This window comes from Triticum aestivum, chromosome 3B (assembly GCF_018294505.1).
Source record: "Triticum aestivum cultivar Chinese Spring chromosome 3B, IWGSC CS RefSeq v2.1, whole genome shotgun sequence".
Lineage (NCBI taxonomy): Eukaryota > Viridiplantae > Streptophyta > Magnoliopsida > Poales > Poaceae > Triticum > Triticum aestivum.
The window spans coordinates 803,293,075-803,313,041 of record NC_057801.1 but is presented as its reverse complement, the minus strand read 5'-3'; positions in this window follow the sequence as shown (position 1 = coordinate 803,313,041).

The following is a 19,967-nucleotide window of genomic DNA, read 5'->3' as shown; positions in this document are numbered from 1 at the left end:
GGAGTCCTCTTGTAAGGACTGAACGTGGTCTATCATTGTACTTACATTAACAGCTGCTCCCTCCATCCCATAATATAAGAACGTTTTGTACAGTACACTAGTGTTCAAAACACTCTTGTATTATGGGAAGAGGGATTGGTTCATTGTGTAGCATTCTGCATCTTATCTCCCTCGCCCACCATTTACTAAAAAAGATCAGATCTATATTTAATATTACCAACAAGTAGAATACACAGACAATGCCAGTGCAGAAGTGTGGACCATTTCTCTTGTCAGTACATTTTGTCCTGTAACGCTTGTACTTCCAGGGATTGGTAGTTTATTATGTAGCATCAATCTGCATCTTATCTTCATTATCCTCTATCCCTTCCAGTATTATCATATCTATAATTACTCTCTACAAAACGTAGAGTACAGGCAATGCTTATGAAGAAGATTCTGTGCTGAAATTCTTGAGTTATCCTTCCCTTGACATGGAGGAGGGCATTATAAAGCCGGTGTTAACTGTTAATGTAAGTCAGTCCTTCTAAAGCCTTTATCCCCAACTGTTGTTTTATTTGCTCATACTCCCTATCGTTTACTATTGTTTAGTTTGCTGTTTCTACCAAAATGCATGTTCGCAAGAACCGTTCTAAGTTTTACTTGTAAAACCAAATTCCTTATTCATACCATGCACATTACTTAATACTCCCTATATGTATGCTTGTTTTTATGGATCTATAATCCAGTGTGTGGTGAAGCAGCCCACGTTTGCACCTTGTCATCTCTTGTTTTATCTTACTGATGTGGCTGATGATATGAACAACATGCCATGCACATTAACCAAAATAGATACAATGATTTTCTTTGCCCTTCATCTATGCTTGTTATGTTCACATGGTAATCCAGTAGTGTGGTGAAGCTCCCTTCATTATGAACAATGCCAAATTATGCAATTGATATTTTGAACTTACGCTTTATTTTCTAATTTGAAATTGGATGGAATTGACAGCACAGTTATCATCTTTATTTATACACGTGCAAAACCTGTCATCTCTCTGCTTTGTTTTAGGGTGATATGCCCGATGGCATGCACAAGTCTGATGAAGGCTATGAGACAAACCATACATATATTGCAGCATAGAAGGCAAAACATCTTGAAGATAGCGAGACAACCCCAAAGTCTTGTCTTGATGCAGTGTTCAGGTTGCTTGAGACTAGCAGTCAGACAAGTTCACAGAATTCGTTGTCTGAATCAGTTCGACTTCTTCAAACCCAAGTTCTAGCAGAAAGGCATTCTACAACTCAACTTTGACTTGAAGTCCTATCTCTAAGAAAGATTGCGGAGAACACCGATGAGAACCTCATCGCTAAACAGCTACACCTGGAAGCTATGACCAACATGCTAGGCCGGTCTCAGAGCCTTGCTCAGCAGCTTGCGCAACAGTTCCCCCGCAAGGCTAACCTTTCTTGAACTATCTTGGAAGTGGTCTCGGTTCAGTATTATTTTGTTACGCTGCAATGGTGCCCAGTTTTTGTAATCTGCTTCTTCGTTGCGCTTTATGATCACTGGTGGCGAACTTCGATGCCCAGTGGATGTAATATACCTTAAATCCTTTATTGTATATTGTAGGTTTATTCTTAGTTACTATGCTGTAATTTATTTATTGTATAGAGTAGGTTTGTTCTTAATTCCTACTAGTTACTGCCATCATTCGCTATTTGAAAAAAAATCAGATGTAGTCGACCGGGCTGAAACATTTGACTCTAACGGGCCTGGTTTTTAGCGGGCCACAATTGGGCCAGCCTGCGTCTTTCTTGGGCCCGAATGATTGGGGCCTGCACACATTGCGCCAGGCCCACAACTTACATCGACCTATATTTCAGTTGGGCTTTTTGTCGACCTAGCAGTTTAGCCCAGGTAGCATTGGGCCATTAACAGGCTGAATATTGTACTGGCATGTTACGGCCCAGATGAAACCACGGGCCTTTAGCAGGCCGAAATGCATGTTGGGCCTCAATTTTCACTAGTCGTCGATGGGCCTTCAGCAGGCTGAAATGTAGACCGGGCCTTTTTGGGCCCAGTTAGCTCACGGGCCGTTACCAGGCCGAAACATATCCCGAGCCTTAGTTGGCCCACTGATATCATGGGCCTTTAAGAGGCCAAAAGCTTAGTACATGCATCAACGGGCCGAATTACGTGACATGCCTTTAATAGGCCCAAAGTCACGTTGGGCTTAACTGTTGGCACCTTTGGCACGGGCCGTTAGTGGGCCCGATGTCCCGTCAGATCATATACGTCCCATGGGCAGCACGGGTCATTCCCAGGCCGAAAGTCACACTGGGCTCAAATGGGCCCATGTCTACGTCGGGCCTCTAACAGGCCGAAAGTCACTGGGCTGTAGTTGGGCCCAAATATTCGGCGAACAATTAACGGGCCAGATCTGGCTTCGGGCCGTAAATGGGCCCAAATATTGGGCAAACAATTAACGGGCCAGATCTGGCTTCGGGCCGAAAATTTGCCCAAATATTGGGCGAACAATTAACGGGTCAGATCTAGCTTCGGGCCGTAAATGGGCCTTTATTAAGCATGTCGTTATTGGGCTGGCCCACTAGTACCTGATTAATTACTACGGGCCTTTGACTGGGCCGACCTTTTTAACCTATATGGGCCTCTGTTGGGCCCAGCCACGTGTCGACGTATCATAGGCATGTCTCCTCCAATGGACGGACGACATCTGGCCCACTGACGAGCTGACAGGTGTTCCCTCCGGCCAATCAGAATTTTATATGTGGAAATTTCCCATTGGTTATCGGGTTATGAGATCCAAAACCCATCTGATAGCTTAACGGCATTCCATTACGGTGGATGCCACGTGTCGGTCACCCTTGACGAAAGCACTTCTGTGACACGCGATTTATCGTCATGGAAGTGGACCCTTCCGTGATGATAATTTTGGTAATGTCATGGAACACTTCTACGACAGCACAGGTATGCCTATCTTGATTTTGTTATAAAATCGTCATGGATGTACATGCATGACAAAAGCGCGACCTACTGTGACAAACACGTATCATCACGAAAGTGATATTTTTTTTGTAGTGACCTTATCCTTATGTGTTATTTGCCTATTTGTTATGGTGTGTGAACCACTGAACTTCAATATTATATGCTATTTCAGATTTTCAGTTACTTATGTGCTATGTTACCTATTTTCTTCTCCATATTATTGAAAACAGCTAAATTCTGGCCAATTTAAAAAAGCGCTTAATCTCGGTTAAGTTGCACTTAAGCGGCCATTGCTCTAAGCTGTGGCCTTCCGCTCCACTTACGCTTACCGCTTTCTTGAACATTGGTAAAATGTATTCTCATTTATGTCGTACCTTTTGAAAGTCACTATATTCGAAGATGGTAATTGGGACAACAAGTATAGGTCATCTTCAACAGCGTCGTCATGCATGGCACGTGTCTGCAACCAACCGGCGAAAGTCCCATTTGTTCACGTGTAATCCAGTCGTCAGACTACTCCGAGTGTTTTGAGCATAGAACGTTCTTGTGTTCCTCGATATACTGAGCCACCAAGGCGGAATTTTGTAGAGATGTGTAGTGTGCTTGAGTGAGAGAATACCCGTCCATACATATTATTTGTTTCGGTCCTAGCGTGTCATTTCCACCCAGTCTGCCCTTATGCCATGATTCAGGAACACCAATCGGCTTAAGGTCAGGAATAAAGTCAACACAGAACTCAATGACCTCCTCATTTTCATGGCCTTTGGAGATGCTTCCTTCTGGCCTAGCACGGTTATGAACATATTTCTTTAAGACTCCCATGAACCTCTCAAAGGGGAACATATTGTGTAGAAATGTAGGACCCAGAACGGCAATCTCTTCGCGTAGGTGAACTAGGACGTGCGTCATATGTTGAAGAAGGATGGTGGGAACACCAACTCGAAACTGACAAGATATTGCACCAAATCATTCTCTAACCTTGGTATGATTTCTGGATCGATTACCTTCTGAGAGATTGCATTGAGGAATTCACATAGCTTCACAATGGCTAATCGAGTTTTTCGATAGAAGCCCCCTCAATGCAACCGGAAGCAGTTGCATCATAATCACATGACAGTTATGAGACTTTAGGTTCTGGAACTTTTTCTCTACCGTATTTATTATTCCCTTTATATTCGACGAGAAGTCAGACGGGACCTTCATACTGAGCAGGCATTCAAAGAAGATTTCCTTCTCTTCTTTGGTAAGAGCGTAGCTGGCATGACCTTGATGTATGCCGTCTTTTCCGTGCATATGTTGTTGGTCCTTCTGTGCATCCGATGTATCTTTTGTCTTCCCATACAGGCCCAAGAAGCAAGCAGGGTCACGCAAAGATTCTTCATCACGTGCATCGTGTCGATTGCAGAGCGGACCTCTAGGTCTTTCCAATAGGGTAGGTCCCAAAATATATATTTCTTCTTCCACATGGGTGCGTGCTCGTCAGCGTCATTCAGAACAGATTATCCGCCAGGACACTTTCCAAAGGTTACCTTTAAATCCTTGACCATATCATGTACATCATCACCAGTACGCTGGCAAGGCTTCGTCCGCTGATCTGCCTCACCTTTGAAATGCTTACCTTTCTTTCTTACGGGATGCCTGCTCGGAAAAAATCGATGATGTCCCAGGTACACATTCTTCTTACAATTATCCAAATATATACTATCGGTATCATCCAAACAGTGTGTGCATGCGCGGTATCCCTTGTTTGTCTGTCCTAAAAGGTTACTGAGAGCAGGCCAATCATTGATGGTCACAAACAGCAACCCATGTAGGTCAAATTCTTCCTGATTGTCCTCGTCCCATGCACGTACACCTTTTTCATTCCACAATTGTAAGAGTTCTTCAACTAATGGCCTTAGTTACGCATCAATGTCGTTGCCGGATTGCTTAGGCCTTGGATGAGCACTGGCATCATAATGTACTTCCGCTTCATGCACAACCAAGGAGGAAGGTTATACATACATAGAGTCATAGGCCAAGTGCTATGATTGTTGCTCTGCTCCCCAAAAGGATTAATGTCATCTGTGCTTAGACCAAACCATACGTTCCTTGCATCATCTGCAAAGTCCCTCCACTTCCTCTCGATTTTTCCCCACTGCGACCCGTCAGCCGGTACTCTCAACTTCCCGTCTTTCTTACGGTCTTCTCTGTGCCATCGCATCAACTTGGCATGCTCTTTGTTTTGGAACAAATGTTTCAACCATGGTATTAAAGGAGCATACCACATCACCTTGGCAGGAATCTTCTTCCCGGGGCGCTCGCCCTCGACGTCACTAGGGTCATCACGGCTGATCTTATAGCGCAATGCACCACATACCAGGCATGCATTCAAATCCTCGTACTCATCGCGGTAGAGGATGCAGTCATTAGGGCATGCATATATATCTTCTGCATCTCTAATCCTAGACGACAGGTAGCTTTCTTTGCTTCGTACGTACTCTCGGGCAATTCGTTGTACTTTGGAAGCATCTTCTTTAACATTACCAGCAACTTTCCAAATCCCTTGTTAGATACACCATTCTCTGCCTTCCATTGCAGCAATTCCAGTGTGGTGCCCAACTTTTTCTTGCCAGCTTCGCAATTTGGGTACAACGATTTCTTGTGATCCTGTAACATGCGTTGCAACTACTTCTTCACCTTTTTACTTGCGCAGTTTCTCTTTGCATCGGCAATGGCCCGACCAAGATCATCAGCGGGCTCATCTGATGCCTCTTCTTCAGCTTCTTCCCGCATTGCCGGCTCAGATTCTTTCCCCATTATTGTACCATCTTATTCAGGGAACCCATGGCCAGAATAGCAATATCGTCCTCTTCTTCTTCATTGTCTTCCATCATAACCCCTCTTTCTCCATGCTTGGTCCGAACATTATAGTGGGGCATGAAACCGGACTCAAACAGGTGGACGTGAATGGTTTTTGACTTAGAGTAATTCCGATCATTCTTACAGCTAACACATGGACAACACATAAAAACATCCGCCTGCTTGTTTGCCTCAACCGCAAGCAGAAAAGTACGCACGCCATTAATGAACTGGGAAGAGCATTGGTCATTGTATATCCATTGCCGGCTTATCTTCATTACACAACACCGAAAAGACCAAATTAATACAAGTTCATACCTAAAGTTCATACACACTTATTCTCATAACACAACATACAAACTCTCTAGCTAAAGCATTTAAATGCAACAACAAATGTGATCAAGATCGCAACTAAGGTAACAATTGATCCAACATCATAATGATACCAACCCTCACTATCAATGGCATATTTTCTAATCTTTCTAATCTTCAAGCGCATTTTCTCCATCTTGATCTTGTGATCATCGACGACATCTGCAACATGCAACTCCAATTCCATCTTCTCCTGCTCAATTCTTTTCAATATTTTCTTCAAGTAATCGTTTTCTTTTTCAACTAAATTTAACCTCTCGACAAGAGGGTCGGTTGGAATTTCCGGTTCACATACCTCCTAGATAAAAATATCTATGTCAACTTGATGGGCATAATTTGTCATAAACACGAAATGCAACAAATAGTTATAAAAGAGAATATACCACACTGAATCATAACCCGGATGAGGGCCGACAGGGACGGATATCAAAACCATGCCAATATGTATAACAAACAACATACGGGTAAGAAAGTTATACAAGTAACTATATATCTAAATCACACAAACATGATTTTATTATATAAAAAGATAATAACAAGAGGCTCACCCAGGTGGTGCCGGCGACGGGACGGTGCGGGTGATCGGCGGTGGTTAGGACGGGGACGGGAAGGCACTAAGTAAACCACACCTACATATGAAAACTAAGAGTTAATTTGAGGTCAAATTGCATATAAATCAAATAAACTACCACATATAATTACTCCCAAACTAAAACTCACAAATCACTACACTTATAGAGCATTGCAAGAGCTAATCTAGCAATGAGAGATGAAAGGAAAAAGTTGCTAACCTTTGTGATCACTTGGATGGATGGGGGCCCTTCAAATCTTGACAAATTTTGGCAAAATTGAAGGATGAGCTCGAAGAATGGGGAAGAACAGAGGAGAGGAAGGAATGAAGGGGGGAAAACAGAGAGAAATGTGCTCGGGCTCGATGAAGGGTTTATATAGGATGATCTTTAGTCCCGGTTGGTTATACGAACTGAGACTAAAGGTGCATCTCTAGTCCCGGTTCGTGCCACGAACCGGAACTAAAGGTGCTGGTGGGGCCCCAGCCTGACACCAGCCTGCCACCACCTCTTTAGTCCCGGTTCGTGAACCGGTACTAGAGGTTCAACACAAACCGAGACTAATGAGTGCCGCCCGTCTAGCCGTTGGAACCGGCACTAATAGTCACATTAGTGCCAGTCCGTAATTGAACCGGGACTAATGAGGTGAACATAAGATCGTTTTTCTACTAGTGTCCCTACAAGTTATTAACTTCTGCACTGGATAAACTATATAGTGGGATTCGGCGACGACAAGCTTCGCAGAGTGTATGGATATCAGTGATTGGGAAGGTCATTATTAAGCATTGTTCTCGTTCGTGTAACCAAGCGGTTCATGTGCTAGCGAACTTTAGTTTTTGTAATAAGTCTTCTTTTAGTTGGTTCGATGAGCCTCCTTACTGTCTGGTCAGTAAGCTCGTAGACGATGTAAATGTGTTTTGATATTATTAAATCTAGCAATGACGGACTTCCCTCAAAAAATTATTTATTTGTTGTATTTTGGAAAAAATAAGACTAAGCATCCAACGCTTAATTTTCTATTATCACATTGCTTGCTTTTGTCGTGGTTATCCATAATTATTTCTATTTCAAAACTTCCATCAATGTTCCACATACACTTGGGCAATAAACATTTCCGTTTCAAATAGGACCCCTAAACTATCCTATATGACTGTTCTAACCCATGTCTAGTTCATGTAAAGACATACCATAGCTTACAACTTTTCCAGAAAACAAAATGGTAAAAACATACTTGTTGGAGGCAGAGTATAGATAATAGTGTGCTTTTTTTAGGCTGCAATGTTTTTTATCTTTAAACAAACTTACAATTAAGCAATATTGTAAAAAAAAAACTTGATTTGAAAACTTGTTGACACAATTTCATACTTCATAAGTAATGAATCAGGAGTTAAATGCATATATGATAGTTTGGGAGAGTCAAGTGACATAAAAATAGTCGAAGGGAAAAAGTGAGTCAAGCCAATAATGTAGGAGAAACATGGTTAGAGTGAAAAATACATCCAATTTTCAAGACATAAATTTCAATGTGCTTCGTGACAGCAACAGTGATGTTATTTTTACAGCTTGCCACGTGCTCTTCTTCTGCAACGACGCATTAGAGGTGGAAATGCTAGCAATGCGAGAGGGAATGGCTTGGCAATACAACGCTCCAATCTCCCTATTTTGGTGCAGTCCAACTCGGTGGGCCCTCTCTCTTCGTTGTCAAATTCATCCCTCGCCAAATCGTCTTATGGTCACTTGTTACAGGAAATTAAGTTGCTTATGTTGGAGCGTGAGTTTGTTCTAGTTAAGATTACCCGGTCACAGAACAACGTTTCTCACTGTCTTGCAATTATGCTTGCATGGCTTGTAATACCACTTGTTGGTTACAGCGAGGGTCGTGTTTTCTTCTAGATCTTGTATCAGTAAATTGTAACCCTATTGCTTTGAAATAAACTCTTTTACACCCGTAAAAAGATTCAATGTGCTTGTGCTGATAAACTATGAATCTATAAAAGGCCGTCTATGCGTTCGGACGGACGGCTCGATTAGTGACCGGTCACAAAAATCACGATCTAGTCAGACTCCTCAAACCAGCCCTATACGTCAGGGTTGACCGATACCCCCCATATTCAGCTCATATCTGGTGTGGATATGAGGAGGTCCGGACGCGTCCGTCACATCGGACCGACGGGCAGGACACACGTCAAAACCCATCGGTCCAGTGAGGATGCATTCATGTCGCTGCTCCGACACGTCGCCCGGGGGGCCAAATCCGGCTATTGAAGTCGGACGGTGAGCCTCAACCCTAGCCACTTTCATTTCCACCTTCTCCCTCCCGTCCACACCGCCACTCCCAAGCTCCGAGCTCGTCGTCCACTCCAATTCGCTCCAAAATTGCCGTCCGCAGGCAGCCATGGTCCGTCAGCGGATCGTCGCATACAAGAGGCTCACTGCGCAGCGCCGGGCAATGATCCTAGTGGAGATTGAGGCATGACGCGCTGCTCGCTTTGTCATCGGCTTGGCTTCAGATTCTTTGGAGCAGGACGGGGCGTAGCAGGGGACGCCGGACGCGGGACGAGGAGGAGGTGGGCGGCAATGCGGATCCGGTGCTTCCTACGGCCGGGTTCACCATGGACGATGGGTTGGCCGAGTTTTAGGTAGCCCAAGAGGCGGAGGCGGTGGAGTACCCTCGAGTCCATCCAGTCGGATCTCGAAGTCGAAGCAAACAACCGCTACCTCCACGAGGCGGACGTGGAGCTGGAGGAAGTCTTCATAAACATGGAGTTCGATGAGGAGCTGGAGATGCGAGACGTGGCAAACGGTCAGGCCTCCGGTCCGTCCGACACAACCAGTAGTATGTAGTACTCCCTCTGGTCCGTTTTACTCCGGGTATTAGATTTTTGTCAAGTCAAACATTACAAGGTTTGACCAAATTTATATTAAAAATATCAACATCCACAATACCAAATATATATACTATGAAACTACATTTCATAACGAATCTAACAATATTAATTTAGCATTGTGATTGTTGATAATATTTTCTATATGTTTGGTCAAAGTAGAGATACTTTGATCTGGACAAAACATATATACGGACGAAAAAGTACCGGAGGGAGTACGTACCTTATTTTACGTTGCATAGTGTATAGTATGAAGAAAGAAGAGATTTGAGGTTTATAGTTGCCGTGGATGAAAAACAAGGGGTGGTCGGAACCTATCCGCGAACGCCATCAACTAGCTAGGAGCACAGGTCAGTAGTACGAGCTATGGAAACCCTAGGGCGGTAGGTGCGAGCTTTTTCAAGACAAGGTTGCGTGATTGCTTGCTCGTGGCGCCGGACGGACACGGGTGGGGTCTCGTCCTCGTGAGGGTCCCGTCGTCGTCGTCGTCGTCACCTTTTGCTGCCCACGTTCGAGGGTCCCGTGAGGCCGTGATCCCAGCGTGAGCCCGTCGCCCGACGGGCTGGTCCCGGGTCCTCCAGAACGTCCGTTTCGTGGCGGCGCCGGCGAGCCAGCGCCACCATGCAGGATGCAGCGCCATGCCGTCCAAGGATGGGTGCGGTGTAGTTTAGTTTTGCATTAATTTATTCTTTTCAGGAGACAGCACTGGTGCCGGTGTCCGGTTTGGAAGATGGAACCTCGTCCTGTGGGGTGGCCGGCGAAATGCGCGGCAACTTTCCATGATTGCAGCCGAGAACCTTCGTGTGTTGCCTGTTGGCGACTCCAGGCTCACCAGAAGCTGTCTAATCACTGATACACCTCTGCATTCCGTACATCTATGCGTATCTGCGTCTCACAGATACGGTGTGCACACCAATTCTGTTAGACGAAACACCTGATATCATTGCAGTTATGGAATGTACAATTGGTGTTATCTTATAAGTGTCACGTAAGATAAATGTTGGATAATGTTATTCAGCTGACGTTCGTTGAGAAAGATGACAATTGCGAATGTTTGTATGGCAATTTAAATTGTCCCTGGTACGGTAATTTTCGTTTGCAAGCACAACATTTTTCTGGTAAAAAAACGAAAACAAAACTGAAGTTGAGTTGCCATTCTCGCTAACTAATATGTCATTCTCGGTCAACACAACTTGCCATCAAAATCATTCGCAATAGTCATCCCCAGCGAACATTCACTAATTATGAGGGCCCTGATTGTTTAGGTGGAGGAAAGAGAAACAAAAAATACTTGTCTTCTAAAAAAAGAGATGATCACTTAGTAGTAATATTTTTCAACCCATATTTAGGCATATATGGTTACTGAAAATAAAACTAAGAGATTATCCATTGTACATCATGCTTTTATTGGTATCTCAAAATTATGTGGCAAGTTTCACTTAAGATTGTCGTATCAACCAATGTACACGCCCCAATGATTCACATTAAGAAAAAATAGAAACATGTGAGCAGCCAACACTGAAAGAGAAACAATTAACAACCACAACAAGCTCAAAAACTTTATTCGTCCTAAGGATACGCACCGTAAGTTTTCCGTCCACGAAAAGTAAACCGTGCTGTGTGGTTATGTCGCCCACAAGTTTAATGTGCCCGACCTTTCCAACAACTTTCTTTTGTTATTTTTTTACATCAACTTCCTTTCTTTTGTTATTTTGAGAATCAGTTGGAGTAGCCAAATAGGGGCCAACCCGGCTATATGTCGCTTAAAGCGACCCTGAAGTAGCACTCGCCTTGAGCATTGCGCTCCCGCCGCTATTACTGGGCCGGTCCAAGTGCCTTCCTACAAGTTAAAATTCATTTTCCTTCCCTGCTTTTTCATCCGTTCATCTTTTATTTCTATTGTTGATCTTTTTGAAAATTTCTATATGTAGATATATACCTAAAACATAAAGATAATAATTTGAAAATAGTTTTTCAAAATGTTAACACGGTGTAAAAAAAATTGTTGTGTAGTTTTAAGAAAATGATAGTACTCATAAAAGTTTTCTGATATTTAAAAATATACAACATTTCAAAGAAATAAAAATGACATTTTAAACAATATGCAATGTAAATAAAAGTTGGTTAATTCAAAAAAAGTTTCATTCCATTAAAAAATGTACATCGCATTTCCAAAAATTTATGTGTTCAACAAATATGTACATACATATTTTAAAATGGTTATAAACATGTAAAAACAAATTTACATAGTTCAAAAAATATTTCAACATGTAATTGAAAAGGTTTGAACACATATTCGATTTTTTTTCAAAACATGTATTTGAAAATCTAAGTAAAGTACTTGAAAAGTACTAATGTGTACAAAAATATTTAAAATATATTGCAAACCTATTACAACGTGTATTGAAAAACTAAACACTAAAGAAAAACCCAAGAAAAATTAAATAAAAATGAGAACCGAAGAAAACTGATGAAAAACATGAAATAAATTACAAAAAACATTTAATATCAGGGCTCCCAGCCTGCCACTCCAAAAACTAGGCGACGGCAAAGTTAAGCACAATTTTGTTGCAGCAAACAAGCCTTTTGTGGGTTTGATGACATTTAATATCAGGCCGGAGCGGGGTGTTTATATATCTCACTGCACACGAGACGAGTGGAAGTCTCGCTAAAGGCGCTGAGATGTCTTTTTCTTTATTTGATTTTATTTCAATATTTTTAATTTCTCTCAAAATAAATATATTACAAAATCCATCTACATAAAAACATTTGAAAAATGTAAACAAGCATTTGAAAAATGTTAAATATGTATGGAGAAAATGTTTGTCACATACACGAAAAAAGTATAGAAAAAAATTTAAAATTTGTGTGAAATAATTTGATCACGTATTGAAAAAATGTTAAACAAGCATTTGAAAAAATATCAAACAAGTGTTTGAAAATGTTATTCAAGCATCTGGAAAATATTAAATATGTATAGAAAAAATGCTGACCATGTATTTAAAAATGATTAATTGTTTTCATCATGTATATAAAACTCTTAATCAAGCATTTCGAAAAAAATGTTGAACAAGTATTTGAAAAATGTTATCGAAACATTTGGGAAAAGGTAATTGTGTACAGAAAAAATGTTGACTATGTATTAGAAAAATGATGATTATTTTTATCATTGTATCTAAATGTTAATAAAAAATGTTAAATGTGTATACGAAAAAAGGTTCACCGTGTATTAAAAAATGATGAAAATATGATCATGAATATAAAAAATTTATCCGGAATTATTTCGAAAAAAATGTTGAACAAGTGTTTGAAAAATGTTAAACAATTGCTTCAAAAAATTTAATGTGTATGGGAAAAATGTTGACCATATATTCATAAAATGTTACTCTATATCAAAAAAATGTAAATGATGTATTCAAAAATTGTTAATCTTCTATTTCAAAAATGTTAAAATTGTGTAGAGAAAAAAATGTTGACTTTGTATTACAAAAATATATAGTTTTTATTGAAAAAAAATTAGACATGTATTAGAAAACTTTGTTTGACATATACAAAAAGTGCAGAATAATAATTAATAGAACGGATAAACCGAAAATGGAAACAAATTAAACAAAAGCAAAAAAGGAAATAAGAAAACAAAGAAACAAAATGCAGAAAAGAATGAAAAAAGTTTCAAAAATGGAGAAGACAAAACATAAAAGAAACAAGAACAAAATAGAAAAAAGATAATGGAGAATAAAGAAAACCAAAGAAAAAGGAAAAAAACTGTGAAATTGAGAAAAGAAATGAATAAAAACTTGTGAAAAAACAAAACTTTATAGAAGAACCTATGGAATATCGGCTCGTTTCTTGTCAGGTCACACTGCCAGTCATATATGGGCCGGCCCAATAGCTGCAGATACTTCAGCGAGAGAAACTTTTCATCTTGCTTAATGGGATAAATAGTCACCGCGGTTGGACTGGAGAAGTCCTATGTGTCGCATTTTGCGTCAAATTGCCGCCGAAACGAACAGGGGGCACCACCGAGTGGGCTGGCCCATTAGCGGCACTGCAGCGAGCGAACAACGTGTTGTCGCAAAAAATTGAGCGTCCCCGCAGGGCATCGACCTCGCGACCTGTGGGTGCTTAATGCCTGTAGCTAGCCACTCGAGCTAATGGCGCGTTCGTGAATGCTCTGCACCGCATAATAATAAAAGAACTCCAGGGAGGGGCTGATCAAACATGTGCTGCAACGACACGAACAAGGCAATGTAGGGATATTTTTAGAACCTCCAAATCTTTCTTTTAAAAGCGTGTACATTTTTTTAAAACACAAACAAAATTTGGAATTCCAAACATTTTCACAAAACAAAAAAATAGGAACCACAAAAGTATTTTGAATTTGTGAACAATTTTTTTGAAAAAGGACATTTTTTTAACTTCTGAACAAATTTTGAAATCCTGAACATTATTTGAAACTCCACGAACAATTTTTGAATTTGTGAACAAAGTTTGAAAACAAGAACATTTTTCGAAATTGTGAACACATTTTTTATGGGAACATTTTTGAATTTCTAAACAAATTTTGAAAGCCCGAACATTATTTGAAACTCCCCGAACAAATTTTGAAAACGAGAACATTTTTCGAAATTATGAACAAATTTTTTATGTGAACATTGTTGAAATTCTAAACAAATTTTGAAAGCCCGAACATTATTTGAAACTCCCCCAACAATTTTTGAATTTGTGATCAAATTTTGAAAATGAGAACATTTTATCAAATTATGAACAAAATTTTGAAACCACAAGATATTCTGAATATTTTTTGAAAGAATAACATTTTTGTGAGTTTGTAAAAAAAATTACAATGAGAACATATTTTTAAATCTGAACAATTTTCGAAATTTCAAATTAGGAACAAAATTTGAACATAAATATTTTCTAAAAGTATGAACATTTTTGAATCTTGAGAACAAATTTTGAAAACGAAGAACAAATTTGTACAATTTCTTAAAGCATGAACATTTGTTTAATCTTGAGAACAAAATTATGAATGAAAAGAAATTTTTTTGAACAAACTTGTTCACGAACATTTTTCAAAATTTTGAACATTTTTGTAAAAGCACGAACATTTTTTTTGAAAGAGAAAACATAAACTTGAAAAACAAAAAAGAAAAAAACAAAAGTAAAAGAAACAGAAATAGAAAAGGAAAGGAAAATAAAAAACCGGTTCAGGAACCTTCTAGAAGGTTCACAAAACCGCAAAAAAATCAGCTGGGAAAAACCGGGAGCGCTGAAACGGTTAAACGGGCCGGCCCGTTGCGTCGCTGCTCGGTCGCTCGCCTGTGCGAAGCGCCGGAAGTTTGACGCAACGAGCGGCATATAGGATTTTCCGTTGGAGTGGGCATTTCCTATTGGTGCCTTCAGCGCGCGTTAATGTGCATTTTGTTAACTAGCACTGAATGAAGGCGCTCTGACCTGGGCCAGCCCATATATGATTTCAATTCTGTCAATAACTAAAGAAGATGGACTCGTCCGGCATCAAACCTGCAAACCTCCACTTTCAAAGGCAAGCACACTAACCACACGGTTATCGGATCCATTGTGAAACTGTTGCTTTTTTCTCTTTTATTTCCTTGTTTAGTTCGTGGGTTTTTTCCAACCGATTTTATTTGGTCTTTTTCTTGTCTTTTCCTTTTTCTTTTATTAAATGCATGGATTCTTTTAATTTCATAAAATTTTGCTTCAAAATCCATGAACTTTTATTGAAATTCGTGAACTTTTTTTACCAAATCTTTGAACTTTTTAAATTTTTGATGAACTTCTTTAAATCAAATGATTGCTTTTCAAATTGACTATTTTTTCAAGTTTGATGGACTTTGTCCAAATTTGATTAACTATTTTCAGATCAATGAACTTTTTTAAAATTGTGTTGTTCAAATTTCTAAACATTTGAAAAACCTGGTCTTGTTTATTCGAGGTGGATGGACATTTTTTCAAATTTGGGTTTGTGAACCGTTTTGTTTTTTTAATGATTTTTTGAATCCCTGCTTTTCTTTGTGAACTTCTGTGTGAAAAGTCAATGTTCAGCAGGCCTTAGTCAAGAGTCAATCATGCACCAGCTCCGGGCGTTAGCGCTAGGTTAGTTAACTCGCACAGAAGGTACCCAATAGGAGCTCCCGCCGGAGCACGGGGAGCAACTAACGACGGAGTACTCCTTTGGGAGCCCCCGCAAGGGTCACCTGGGAGGGCTAAGAGGGCTGCTGCCACGTGTCCTGCTCTTGGCGCGCCTTCTGATTTTTGTTTTTGATTTTTATGTTTTTGCACGCGTTTTCTGCTTTTTTTATGGTTTTTCCGGGGTTTTTTGGCTTTTCGGTTTTTCACCGATCTTTCTTTAATTTCGTATAAAAAATTCAAAAACAATTCATGAAAAAAACATTTTTGCCCCGGAAAAGGGAAAAGGCATTTTTTTTCCTTCCGTGGAGGCATGGTTGTGCCACTCAGATACAAAAAAATAACGTGTTTTCCTTCCACGAGAGGCACAGTCGTGCCTCAAAAAACGGAAGTGTTTTCCTTTTTTTTCTTCTGTGAGAAGTTTACTTTTCGTGGAGACACGGATTTACTTCCGCTAGTCGCACAGTCATGCCTCTTCCGGGAAAAACAGTGCTCCTGGTTCCTTTTTTCGTCCGTTTTTTATGGAAAAAAAATTCGTCAAACCTATCAACATGTGACCTATTTTTGAAGATCTCGACGCGAGGAAACTGGCGGCTAAAACTGTTCGAGATTTGGACGTACGATTTAAGAGATAAAATATTTCGAAAAGGTGGGAGTGACCTTTGCTAAGAGTGCGCCTTAATTAGTGATTTTGCGGAGCGGCTCTGTCTGGCACACAAAGACTTTGTCGCCCGCAGGGTGTTGGCACCCCCAGCACAAATCCTCGAGACTTGCGTCATCAATTGCACGTTCGTTTCTTCAAGCCTTTTTCCTTTTTTTAGGCTGTTTTTCCTTTCTTTTCAACGTTAGGTGTAAGCCTTTTCTCTTTTTTTTTTCTTGTTTTTGATCAACAAGTTTATTCATCAAACAATAGCAAGGGCATTTACATGATGATCAAGAATAAAGTCAGGCACATCGGATTTCCAAGATGCAGATTTACTAATGCTAAAACAGTGTTTTGCCAAGTAATCTGCTACCATATTTGCTTCTCTGTCGCGGTGGACAAAATCAATGCTAGCAAATTCCATGGCTGTGAGAGAACACTCTACAAATGATTGAAACATTAGTTCTCATATAAGCATTTCGATCGAAGATGGCCTCCAACGCCACTATACTGTCAGACTCGATGATGAGTTTACTGCCCCCCAATTTTTCTGCCAGGATCAAACCACTTTGGATAGCATAACTTCCTCCGAATCTGCAGTAGAAACATGGGGTAGCACACAAGACATTGTTGCCAAAAAATTACCTCAATCATCTCGAGCTATCACTCCGCAGGCTCCTGTCATATGTAAGGTTTTATTATTATTATTATTTTCATACTTACACTTATATTTTGAAATGCGTATATAGAATAAATATTTAACTTAAATTCTTAAAGGACATTGTCATGCATTTAAAAAATTCATTTTGTGTAAGAATTTGTTTGTGCAATTTTTAAAAATGTGCATAACATTCAAAATAATTCTTCATGACATTTAAAAATTGTTCATGCATTTCAAATCTATGTTCATTTTCTTTATTTAAACTGTTTATAGCGTGAATAGAAATTTTATAATTTTAATAAAATGTTTTGCACTATACTAAATACTGTTCATGAAGCTTACAAAAATGTTCACGTGTTTGAAAAATATTTTTATGACTTTAAAACAATATGTACAGCATATAAAAAACTGCAAACTTTCAAAAAATGATTCTTGCCATTTAAAAATGTTAATTCCATTTAAATAAAATTTGCTAACACATAATGAATCTTTTGCATGTTTTCTAGAAAAATGTTCGCTGTATATCAGAAAATGTTCAATGTGTGTTTGATAAATGTTCAAGATGTAATTCAGAAAAATGTTCAACTTGTTTATGAAAAATGTTCGAAATGTATACGAAAAAAATTATTGTGTATTTGAAAAAATACGACAAAGTAGTTCAAAATGAAAATAAAAAGAACTATAAAGAATAAAATAAAAGCGGTGAAAACCAACAAAGACTAAAAAAGACAAAGAGAAGAAGAAAGAAAATATGTACTTAAGGTTCTAAAATCGGGACATGGAGTATTTGATCTCGAGCTCACATGCTCCCACATGAACAGTAAAATTCAGAAAATAGTAAAAATTTCAAAAAATTCTGATTTTTTTGTGATGAACATTGATGAATTTTCTAACTGCGTGCAAAATTTTGGGTTGAAATGACATCCGTGGAGGTCTGGTCAAAAAAGATAAAATCGATGGTCCAAAAACAATATTGTTGGAAGTATTCTGGAGCATCTATTTTGTTATGTTTTTCCCAGACCACCATGAATGTCGTTTCGACCTAAAATTTTGCACGCGGTTAGAACATTCATCAATGTTCATCACAAAAAATATTCATATATTTTTTAATCTTTTACTATTTTTTTGAATCTTACTGTTCATGCGAGAGCATATGAGCTCGGGATCAAAAGAGCACTTTTGCTAAAATCGGTCTTTATTAGCGTATAGAACCTTCCCAAAACCATTTTAATGGATGGGCCCACTGATGCGAGCACACACGAAGCACAAAAGGCAAGACCGGGATATATCTGGCGGCAAGCAAGATCTATCACGTGCGTGATGGAGCAGTATCAAGGAAATGGGTCAAATTGTGTAGTCGGGGTTATCTTCTGAGACCACATCTGGCTCTTCCTGGGCTCCTCGGCGGTAACTTTCGACGAGATAACCACCCACGCCCAATCTGGAGGCCCTAGCATGCCAAAAAGCTAAAGGTCTAGCCAATGATTTGCTAGTTCGTCGAGTACTCCGGTCTGTCACAAAGCAGAGGACAAAGTGATGAAATGTTACGGTTCCATAGGCCAGTCGTCACGGATTTCATTGATTCCGCTCACCTCCAGTCGTCGTGCTGCGAGGTGAGAGGGGGTGGCTTGCATCGTGGTATGCATTTCAAAGTTTACTAGCATGGTCTTTTTGGTCTCCATAGGCAATATCTGAGCACATGGTGTGATGTCGTCAAATATAAAGGTAATTTGGTTCTTCTCCGGTTGTGGTGAACTCCTATCAGACGGCGCCAGCCAGAAAGCTTGTGTTTGTGTCTCTGCAGGTTTGATGTGTCTGTCTCCGCCCTTGCGGATTTAGGTCTACATCCTTGCATATTCGCTCATCTGATGATTTTATGTTAGTGTTTTTTGTCGCTTTGTTGATTAGATCCATTGTGACTCTTTAGTGCTCTACTGAAACTCTTATGGTTCAACAACTTGTACTTGTCCCCGACCTAGGTATGTTCACCGTTTTCTGTTTCCCATCCTTCCCGATGGGCGACTTAAGAGGGTTTCTGAAACCTATAAAGATAGTCAAATTCATGTAGGTATATGAGCGGTAGTGTCGTTGCTCTGATCTGATTGCAATCTCTTTTACAGAACCCTTGGACATATTTCATGTTGCAATGCAATCTCTTTTACGGAACCCTTGGACATATTTCATGTTGCAAATATTTGTACGATGAAAAAGATGATTCTGAGAAATTTTACCGTAATTGTTAGTTATAAGAGTTATTTTGTAGTTTCTTGCGGCTACGATCTCAAGTATTGTTTGGTAATTTTTCTGATGTTTGAATAAAATTAGGGAAACACTCTTTGAGATCCGCGCGGCCCGGTTGTCGCTCCAGCGGCGCGTGGCCAGCGCACGACCTCTCCCTCGACGGTGTCGGTGTCAGGGGAGCCCTCCCTGCTGGATACGTCCCAGCCCTGCGCTGCGTGTTTAGAGGCTATGTAATGTCATCAATATTTCTAAAACACAGCCCTTGTTGCAATAGTCAACGATGTTTCTGAACAAAGTTCTTTCTGCAAAAAAAGGGATCACACGCAGAGATGCTTTGCAACGCCGGCAATGATTTTGAGTTAAAGCTCTTGTTGCAGTAGTCACCGATGTGTTTCTGAAACAAGGCTTCTGTTGCAGTAGTCACCGTTATTTTTTAAAACAATAGTCTTGTTGCAAATGAGTAAAACAATATTCTTGTTGCAATGAGGAATAGTAGGCTAAGCAACCTAGATCGGACTCTTCGATTGTAGTGAAGGAAAATCAGGCGATAGTCAGAGAGACCAATTCCTGTCTCTCCATGAATGTAGGAACATTGACCATTAAACACATAGCC